Source organism: Canis lupus, chromosome 16 (assembly GCF_048164855.1).
Source record: "Canis lupus baileyi chromosome 16, mCanLup2.hap1, whole genome shotgun sequence".
NCBI lineage: Eukaryota > Metazoa > Chordata > Mammalia > Carnivora > Canidae > Canis > Canis lupus.
The window spans coordinates 52,865,033-52,875,732 of record NC_132853.1 but is presented as its reverse complement, the minus strand read 5'-3'; the positions used below and the strand labels follow the sequence as shown (position 1 = coordinate 52,875,732).

The 10,700-nt window shown below is 36.7% G+C and overlaps 1 long non-coding RNA gene across 7 annotated transcripts in view; it reads left to right on the top strand.

The window, feature by feature from the left end:
- Positions 1 to 765: 765 nt before the first annotated feature.
- The window catches only part of LOC140607066 (uncharacterized), a 571,123-nt gene continuing 561,188 nt past the window's right edge, over positions 766 to 10,700 (top strand). For all 7 annotated transcript variants that reach the window (XR_012009215.1, XR_012009213.1, XR_012009217.1 and 4 more), the window contains exon 1: positions 766 to 1,008. This is a non-coding gene — a long non-coding RNA (uncharacterized lncRNA). The remainder of the gene's footprint in view (positions 1,009 to 10,700) is intronic.

Sequence of the window (10,700 nt, the reverse complement as noted above, 5' to 3'; positions counted from 1 at the left end):
AATGTTTTTCTTTTTACTGCTACCCTGAGAGCATCATTTTATGAAACGACACTGGAATGAGGACAGTAAATGAACTGTATGCACGCGCACACACACACAAAAAGTATTTTAGCTATGATAGAAATGACACTTTTATATTCAACCATTTTTAGAAGATCCCTGTGACTTTCCTTGCTTTGTACAAATAATCAAGAAATGTATATCATTAACTGGAGAAAAAGTTAATTTTATTGACCTACTGTTTGCCTGTTGTTCAGTGTTGACTCTGGTCTACACAGAGGTGATTCAGAGAAATGTTTTAAAAAAAATTAGTGAAGATCTGGAAAGTCAAAAAACCTTTTAAGATAGTACAGCATTCTAACTGGACCCGATGTCCATTATCTGATGGAAAGACCATTTATTTTTTCATGACTTTGGTTGTCATTTCATAGTGAACTTTTCAGCAATGCCACCCACTTTCAGTGTTTCTAAAGTCTTGAAGATATGTATTCTTACCATGGAAACCACGGGCTCTAATAATATTTAATTGTTATCCCCTTGTGTTGTAATTCTATACCAATGAGGGGGTGGAAAAGTAGTAACTGTTATCACCAAGCGTAGCATTTCATAACATCTTTGAGTAGACAGAAATAACCTCCTTCAAAGGCATTCAGGGACACTTTGATGTAGCAACATACTGGTCACTGGAAATCACTCATCACTGAAGGTCTGTTAAAAACTTTCTCCAGACATTTGTTTCTTCCTGTTTCCGTCATTCCTTAAATACCAACCTTTTGTCACCAGCTTTTAGTCCTTAGGCTGCAGGCTTGAATAGCTGTCATAAAGGCCTGAGTAGAAAAAGAATCCTATACTTTCTGGAAATTCTCATATGGCTGAACATACTGGAGGGTTCAGGAGGTCCCCCTGCACTCAGGATTCTGTTCGCTTAAACTGTTTGGACACCAACCACGTGAAAAGGAACTCATCCAAGAATGGATTATAGCCAACAACTCTGACATGAAGACACAGGTAGAGTATGAGGATGTGGACTTCGTAGATGTTTATGTTTTTTGGTATTAGGAAGATTTAAAAAAAAAACATATCAACCTTATTGATGTGTAAATTACATAAAATAAATTGCACCAATTTTTTTTAAATTTATTCTTTTTTTAAAGATTTATTTACTTATTTATTCATGATAGATATAGAGAGAGAAGGAGAGAGGCAGAGACACAGGAGGAAGGAGAAGCAGGCTCCATGCCGGGAGCCTGACACGGGACTCGATCCTGGGACTCCAGGATCACGCCCTGGGCCAAAGGCAGGAGCCAAACCGCTAAGCCACTCAGGGATCCCCCAAATTGCACCAATTTTTAAGTGTACATCTTGTTAAGTTTTGGGAAGTGTATCTATCTGTGTGACACCTCCACAAGCAGGACGTAGAATAGTTCTTTTACCCTCGAAGATCTTGTCCCCTTCCAGACAATTCCCTGCTAACCTCTGGCCAGAGGCAGACACTAATTAGACTCGTCTTTTCTAGAGTTTCATGTAATTAAAAGCTCAGAGTGCATACTTTTTGTGCAAAGCTTTTACTACTCAGCTAATGTTTTTGAGATTCCTCCCAATTGTTGTGTGCTTCTAATTTATCCCTTTTAATTGTTGATTAGTGTTTCTTTGCATGGATATACTATAATTTGTTTATTCAGTCACCTATTGATGGACACTGGGTTGTTTCCAACATGGAGCTATAACAAATTAAGCTGTTAAGAGCATTCATGCACTAATCTTTTTGCAGATAGATATTTATGTTTACTTTTGTTAAATATGTAGTATTGGATCACTATGTCCCATGGTAAATGAATGCTTAGCTTTATAAGTAACCGACAAGCTGTTTCCAATGGAATTGTACCATTTTTCATTCCCACTGGCAGTATGTGAGAGTAGTGATTGTCTCACATACTTGCTAAGTCTTGGTGTTGAGATTCTTTTTAATTTTAGTCATTCCAGGGTGTATCTCTCTGTAGGTTTATTATTTATTTATTTATTCTCTGTAGGTTTAAATCACTTTCATTACCTTGAGTAATAATGCCGAACCTATTTTTATGTGCTTATTGGCTATTTGTATACCTTCTTTTGTGAAATGTCTGATAGTGTGTAGAACAGTGTTTGCGTATTTTTATAGGATTATTTGATATGCGATTGAATTTCATTTTTTTGTGTGTTCTAGATATAATTCCTATGTCAGATACATACACTGCAAATATTTTCTTCCAGTCTGTTGACTATTTTATTCTCTCATCAGTATCTTTCAAAGTGCTATGACTCATCTAAGAAATCCTAACCTATTCCAAGGTTGTAGAATTTCTCCTGTGCTTTCCTCTGAAGGTTTTATGTTTTGAATTTGTATGCTTAGTTCTCTGCTGCATTTCAAGTTAATATTTACATGATGGAAGGTAAGAGTTAAGGTTTGTTTTTTATATTAATAAATATTTGTTCTTACCCTATTTCCCTCTTTGTATGAAAGACTATCCTTTCTCCCACTGAACTGCTCTTTCAGGTTCATTAAATACCCATATACATTTTAGAATTACTTCATCAGTTTCTAAAAAACATGCCCGCTGTTATTTTGTTGGGATTGCTTTAAGTTTACAGATAAAATTATAGACATTTTAACAATATTGAGTCTTCTAATTTATAGCCATGTTATAATTCTCCATTTATTTAGTTCTAAGCATTGTTTTGTAGTTTCTTTATGCAATGTTTTGTAGTTTTCAGTGTACAGGTCTTACACATATATTGTGAAATTTATACTTAGATATTTGATTGCAGTCAAAATGCTATTTTTATTTCAGTTACAATGGTTTATTGCTGCTATATAGAAAAATAGTTTATAATTCTATATTAATTTTTTTCCCATGATCTTGATAAACCTGCCTAGTAGCTTCTAGCTTGTTTTGTAAATTATTTGGAATATCCTAGCTAGATGATTGTCATTTCTAAATAGTCTTATTTCTTTTCTTGCAATATACATGCCATTTATTTTTTTCTCTTCTTAGTGAATTAGCTTAGGATCTTCAGCAAATTCTTAGTAGAAATAGTGAGAGTAGAAACTATTGCCTTGTTTCCAGTCTCAGTGGGAAAGCATTGCTTCTTTGTTCATTAAAAATAATATTAGTATAATTGTTTTTCCATCAAAGGCTGATAACTGGAGAAATTTCCTTCTGTTCCTAATTTCTGAAAGTTTGCATCATGAATAGGTATCAGATTTTGTCTTTTTTATTTTCTGTATTTATTGTGATGATCATATGGTGTTTTTCTTTATTCTGTTAATATGATGAGCTTGAATGAATAATCTTTTGAATGTTAAACCAACCTTCTACAATACGTAGCACATTCCTGGAGTGTTCTGAATGAGTACAGAGCCATTTTGGGAGAGAGAAGTGCTATTTTCCGGAACTTCTATAGATAGTGTCTTAAACATAGAAATGCTATTAACATACCTTATAGTCACAGGTTAATGTGTTCTTGGAAAATGTGGAAGACCTGTTCACTATTAAAGTGTCTTTGGATGCTTCCTGAAGCATTCAGAATATGCAACAGAACCTTAGGAATGTCTATCATTATTATTTTTTTTTTTTAGGAATGCCTATTTTAAAGGATGTTTTCATCCTGTAACCACGAGATCATTTTAAAGGATGATTTTTTTTAAATCCCTCTATATTTGTTTCCCATTGCTGCTATAACAAAGTACCGTAACCTTAGTGGCTTAGAACAAAACACATATATTATCTTACTTCTCTGGAAGTCAGAAGTCTTAAAACCAAGGTGTTGACAGAACTGCATTCATTCTGAAGGTTCTAGGGGGGGATTCATTCCCCTGTCTTTTCCAGCTTCTATAGGTCTCCTGTATTCCTCACCTGTGGTCCCTTTCTCATAGCACTTCAGTTCTGCTCCCTTCCTCACATCTATTCTGCTCTGACCCTCATGCCTCCCCATAGTAAGGACCATTGTGACTGAGGATAATTTCCACATATTAAGATCCTTACTCATGTCTGCAAAGATGCTCTTGCCACTTAATGTAAGATAATCATACATTCTGGGGATTAAGCCATGCACTTCTTTGGAAGTTATTATGCCTAACACACATCCTGACATCTTTCCCCAGGAAAACTTACATGCTTTCCATAGTTGTGAAATTAGCATTTGGAGGACATGTCTTTCTTTAGATGATGAAGTCATCTATGACCCTTACATGGTATTTTATGGGATGTCAGCTTGGGCTTCAGTGTCTTCAATAAGTAATAGTCTTTGCAAGTTATATCCTGGATAGCATGGCGAATATTGCTTGGCCCGTTGAAACTATCTCAATCATGTATCACTCTTGTATATAACTCAACATTAGCCATTAAACTGTGGGCACATGATATATAATAACAATATTCAGGACCATACTACTCTCTCCTAGAATATCTAGGAAGGATTTTATCCCTCCTTTCCCTGATGCCTACCAATTACAAAAAGAGCCTGTGGTTACAGGATGAAAAATCTTACATTTTCTCGGTTTTTGGCCTAGATCATGGGGCGTGTTAGATGCCTGGTTTTAATGATTATTTTAATGGTATTTTAAGCCACAGGCTTAGATTGCTCCTCAGTCTTGCCAGTTCTTACTTGTCTTTTATGTCTTACAAGCCTTGTTCTTCAAACCCCACTGGGCAGAGACAGAGCTTCCCCCTGCGAGCCATGCAGTGCCAAGCAAATCACTGGCCTTCAGTAAATAATAATAGTGTGCAGGGCTGTGACAGGGAGGTGGAAACTGGACCTTATCCGGCCCTCAGCTCCCCTGTGGTCTCAGGGCCCACTCATTCTGGCAAATACTTTGGAAACTGAATGATCTCTGAGGGGGTATTAATCACTTTTATAATGACTTCAATAACTATATGTATGTGGGTACGTATATCCACTCTAGTTACAGCTCAGGTACATTAAAAAGAAAAAAAAAAAAAAACTTTGAACCTCTGCTATGTGCCAATCACTTTGTTGGAGCATCCTGGGTTGAAAGATGATAATAGTACCAAAGAACATAGATATAAAGTTCCTCCAGGACTGTTGCATTTATAGAGGTTAAGTGCATATCTGTGTATACAGCAGCTTTTAAAATGAAGTTGATATTTTGGTTTATTTTTATGTGAAAGAATACTGCGGAAACAAATTTCCTCTGAAGAGATTTCCTTTTCCCATTTGCAACACTTCTTGAAATAAACAGATAACTTAGGGGCCCTTCAAGTTCTTAAAACCATTTGTCCCTCCATCTTGTTTGTATTCTCGATCTCCAATGACATCAAAATGACTTAATGGTATTTATAACTACAGAATCATTGGCACTACTAGTATTTGTTTATCACTGATTTGCGGGGGTAGAAGGAATATGGGAGAAATTTTCATTCATTTTCTGGTGTGTGTGTGTGTGTGTGTGTGTTTAGAAAAAGTTCTGTTCAGAACCTCCTGAACAATAAGACTACTCTGCTCTGCACACAGAGTGATGACAAATGTGTGAGTGTGAGAGTGGATGCTTATGGAGGATTTATATGGACTCTTTTTTACTCCAGGTTTATGTGGTTAGTAGTAAAAGGTGACCTGATAGCTAAGGAAGTACCTTTAGCTACTACTGGAGACCCCTACCCTACATTGACAGTCTCACTTTTTTGGGGATAAAGATTATTCAAAACTTTAAAGGAGATTCCTTCTCCTTCCTTTCCACCCTTTCCTGGGGTATGACCCCTGAACCACACTCCCCATCCTCACACTGACACCCCCTTGGTAATCCAGGTAAAAGTTTGTTTATGAGACCACATTTATTTTAAGTGGTTTTGATAGAAGTATAAAAATTGACTCAGAAATTGTTTTGGGTAATGAAATTTGACTCTCTGGAAAGCCCCATGTATTCCTTCCTCTTTAAAACATGCCCATAATGGTGATGACAATATACTGTGGCAATTAAAAAAATCACCTGATGTCAAGCTTTTTCAAGTTCCTCTCTTAACGTCTCAGGGATACTGCTTTGATGTTTTGCCCTCACTGTAGGCATCCTGCCCAGTGAAGCACACCATAAGAGTGGTATTTTTAAAGTTTTTTTTTTAATAGTTATTGTTAAAATATTTGAAGAGACAAAAAACTCTCATACATTATTGCTTAATATGATAACTATTTTTCTTTTTATATTGCCATCTATTCCTTATCTTTTGAATGTCTGCAATGGTTGGAAAGACATAATAATGGATCACTGGATTCAGCAGGGATTTGACAACTCCCTTTCCTCATTACTATTTCTTTTTCCTTCCCACACAACCCAGTGAAGATTCCTGATAAGAACTACTACTTGGTTAGTTGAATTTTATCTTACATTATCCTTGCTTCTCCATTCACTTGTGGTGTAGATATACTTATCACCATTGCTTCTCCTCCTTGTTTCCTGTTCCTCCTCCTTCTCCTCCCCCTTTCCTTCTCCATCTTATCCTCCTTCTCCGTCGTCTTCTTCCACTTCTCTCTTGTCTTCCTGCTAAGTGTTCCCATGATTTTTTTTTTTAAGATCAATTTGGTCATTTGAGAGTGAGAGAGAGAGAGCACACAGAGGGAGGGCCAGAGAGAGAGAGAGAGCAAGACAGAGAGAATCTCAAGCAGACTCCCCTCACTGAATGAGGAGTCCAATGTGGGGCTTGATCCCAGGACACTGAGATCATGACCTGAGCTGAAGGCAGACACTTCACCAACTGAGCCATCCAGGTGCCTCATCAACAATTATTTTAGATGCGCTTATATTTGGAAGGCATTTTAGAAAACAACAGACAGGTAGATTCTAAATATGAGTCAGATATTCAGGAAATAAACTCTTTTGTGCAGAAAATAATCATGCCAAAAAAAAAAAAAAAACCCTGCTAGGAAATAACGTGTGAGATGATATAAGTTTTCTGTGCATGTGCTGCAGAGGCATGGGGCAAAGGAGGTGCAAGTGACAAGAAGAAAGGAAAGGAAGGATGAGAGAATCACAAAGATATTGGCTTCCATTTCACTAAAAATTTGGTTCTTATAACAATAAAACTAAGCACAATTAGCAATTATGAAATAAACCTTTGTACTTCAATAAAGAAAGATCATGCTTAGAAAAGATTTCTCCGTACTCTGAGAATATATTTTTTATTCTACCAATATTTGGGGTTCCTGGATGGAATTCATCCAGTACTGTTTTTCCTTGAGATGATCAATTGAAGTCTCGTTTTAAAAGACCAACAAAGGGGCGCCTGGGTGGCTCAGCGGTGTAGCATCTGTCTTTGTCTCAGGGTGTGATCCTGGGGTCTGGGGTTGGAGTCCAGCATCGGGCTCCCTGTGAGGAGTCTGCTTCTCCCTCTGTCTATGTCTCCGCCTCTCTCTCTGTGCCTCTCATGAATAAATAAATAAAATCTTTAAAAAAATAAATAAAAAGATAAAAGACCAGCAAAGATTTATGTTGCACATTTTCAGTTCTCAGACAACATTCAGAGTTCAACAGGGAACCCATAAATGATGAAGAGAGGGATGAACACTGATGAACTATGCTGACCCTTCTACTTAGAATTGGTGTACTCACTTGGATAAACCTCGTAAGTGTCGTCCTGCTGGTATAGGCTTTAAACATAAATATCACAAAGACCTTGGCTAATTGTTGGTTTTTTGTTGTTGTTGTTGTTTGTTTGTTTTCACTTGTTTTTGGTCTATTGTAATATTCCAAGTCTTTGGCTCTAGCCCTTGACATCAGCCTCTGTAAAAATAACTCAGTTTTACTGCTCAGCCAAAGGTTCTTTATATAGCCCCAAAGTGTACCAGTGCTCTACTTATTTATGCGGCAAAGTTACTCCAAAGCTGGAGAGGCTTTGATCTTGTGTTGTCAAAAAGCCAGGGTCAGTAAAGTGATTTGTAAAAGGCTTCTCAGATCAGGTGTGAACAGGCAAGAACATGGAGAGAAAGCAGTTGTAAAGACTTTCTGCTTTTCTGTTTACCTTTTCTTTTTCTTTCTTTCTTTCTGTCTTTTTAAAATGTGGGGAGTTTAAGGGATGGGCAGTTCTATTATGGATAGGTTGCAGAAACATTTAGCCTTTTCTCCTCACTTCTGCTTTTGTTTTTAGAAGAGAAATTTTTTAAAGTTCCAGAAAATGATAATGACTGACCTGGGTGTAAGCAGTCATGTCCTTAATAATCGAAGCATTTTGTAAGTTAGGTGAAAAGGCAGTACCAAGGGGGCTGGTTTCGCGTGTAGAAAAGCAGACAGGTGAAGTTGATAATCTTAAGAAACTCCATCACTACTTGAGCACTATACTTTAGTCAGTGATCATCACAGATGGGACTTGATGTCAGACTGAACTTAGAATCTATCAGCTCCTAGGGGGCCATGATTCTCCCAAGCTAGCTTGTTATTCCAATGCTTATGCTACCATAATATTTTGAACACTATTAAATGTATATCTCAGAATGGTGGTGATCATGAAAATATTGCCTATTTAGAATGGAATAAAATAACCTAGAAGGGAACCGTAGTAAAGGACTCCTGAGTGGCTCAGTCGGTGAAGTGTCTGACTCTTGATCTCAGCTCAGGTCTTGATCTCAGGGCCATGAGTTGAAGCCCTATATTGGGCTGCATGCCAGGCATGGAGCTTACTTTAAAAAATAGATAAATAAAAGAATCATAGTGAAACTGTCTCTGTTGAATAATAGTATTTTTATGCTTCCAGAAGAAATGGTACCTCTCTAACTTTAAAAGAACGAAAAAAGTCATATCCACTAATATAATATGTCCCAGATTTCATTTTGAAACTTAATGAAAGCATGTTGGTTCAGGTTTCCTTGCAATGTAGTGTTACTTTTACCCACTACTGTGACGGATGGTGGTGACGCACCGCTCTGAAGAAACTCATAGGTGATTATAATCTAATGGCCTCTGTTAATATACTCAGTAGATAAGCAGAGTCATAAAGTGGCCTTGAAACTGGAGGGCCTGGTAGAGTGGCCTCATGTACTTTATATCTTCTCTCACCTCATTTTCTAATTTTACAACTTGTACATCATAAATTCTGACTTCTAGTTCCACGAGAGCATGCTCTGGAACACTGAGCTGAATCTCCAAATGGAGATGTGATTGTGATAGACTAACATGAACTGTTACATCTTCACCCAAGTGTTCTTTGCTTGAAAATTGTGTGGAACTAAAGCTTTAGGTTTTTTGTAGCCACTGACAAATGCCAGGGAGATATATTAGATGGTTCCTTCAGGTACTCACACAGCCTCTCAGGCCCATGTCAGAATTAAAAAAAAAAAAATTGTTTTTGCAGAAAATTCGTTTTTCTGGAAGCAGCCAAAGCACATGGTCCTCTGAGCCTTTAGTGAAGCAGTAATAACAGACCAGGCAGCCAGTCACTGCAGGAGACTCCAGAGGATGGAGGAAGAATTTAAAAAAAAAAATCACACACACACACACATACACACACATACACACAATTTTTTAACATGATTCAGGTAAAGGGCTAAAGGTAACAATGTGTAGCTGTATAAAGAAATAAAAAGAAAGCTCAGGTAGGTGTTTTAGTATATGCACAAAAGAGTGGAGCAAACAATTCTGATTAATTTAGTGTGGCTGGCTTGATTCCTTAGTATCTGCAATTACCTATGATAACTAAGTAAAAACAACAAAAACAAAAACAGAAAACAACTCATTTTTGCTTCTATGTAGATAACTGAAAGAAAACGTAATATTTTTTTCTCTTTCCTTGAGCAAAGTACTTATTTCTCTACCTCTAAAGGCTTTGTTTCATTCTGCATTTGCTGACATAACTCTTTTACGTTCTTCATTAGCTAAGCATCAGCAGGAAGCTTCAGAAGAGCCCATTTTGTCACCTCTTTTAACACTATTTCTGTTCATATATGATCAGTGGGGGTTTAAGAATATGCCAGTAGCTAATATTAACAATAGGGACTTGAAACAATATTATGTTGGACTTTTTTCTTCTTATTTTTTTCTTCTGGTAGTTCATTGTTTATGTGCTGTTTCTCTAGGAGAAGTTTTACTTCTACACAGGCAGGAATTAAATCTTTATTTTCTTTGCCCTAATATAGTCAAGGCTCAAAACTAGTAAGTCCTAGAATGATTTAGAGTGGAAAAAAATTAATGAATTAATGTCATTAGGGCTTTTAAAGCTTTGAAAATATCTCAAGGGACTTTACTGAATATATCACTTTGTTCCAAAAAATTCATAAGGTAACAGTAGGGGATTGAAAGTGAAATATTTTAAAAATATGAGAAAGAAAACATCAAGAGTATAGACCAGGAAGAGGTTTGTTGATTGATTGAAAAGGAAGGAAGGAAGAAAGTCCAAGCAAAAGAAAAGACTAAATAAAATAGAATTGGATATCAGCCATATTTCTATTTCCTGAATCATTTTAGGAGATACTTTTTTGGTTTGTAGCATTCACACCCATCTTCTTTTCTGTATGTTCTCTCTAGAGTAGCTCCTGTCCAGAGCAATATTGATATTTTGGGTGAGGTTAATAGTAAAGATATGACTTACACAATTTTTATGAAGTGAAATGGGGTCATTAAGCCTGCTCACATTTATCCAAGTTCTTCTCCTGTCTTGGCATATGATAAGATTGCATGTACTTGCTCCTTCTGAATTTAAGCCATGAAATGGGAATGAATGTGA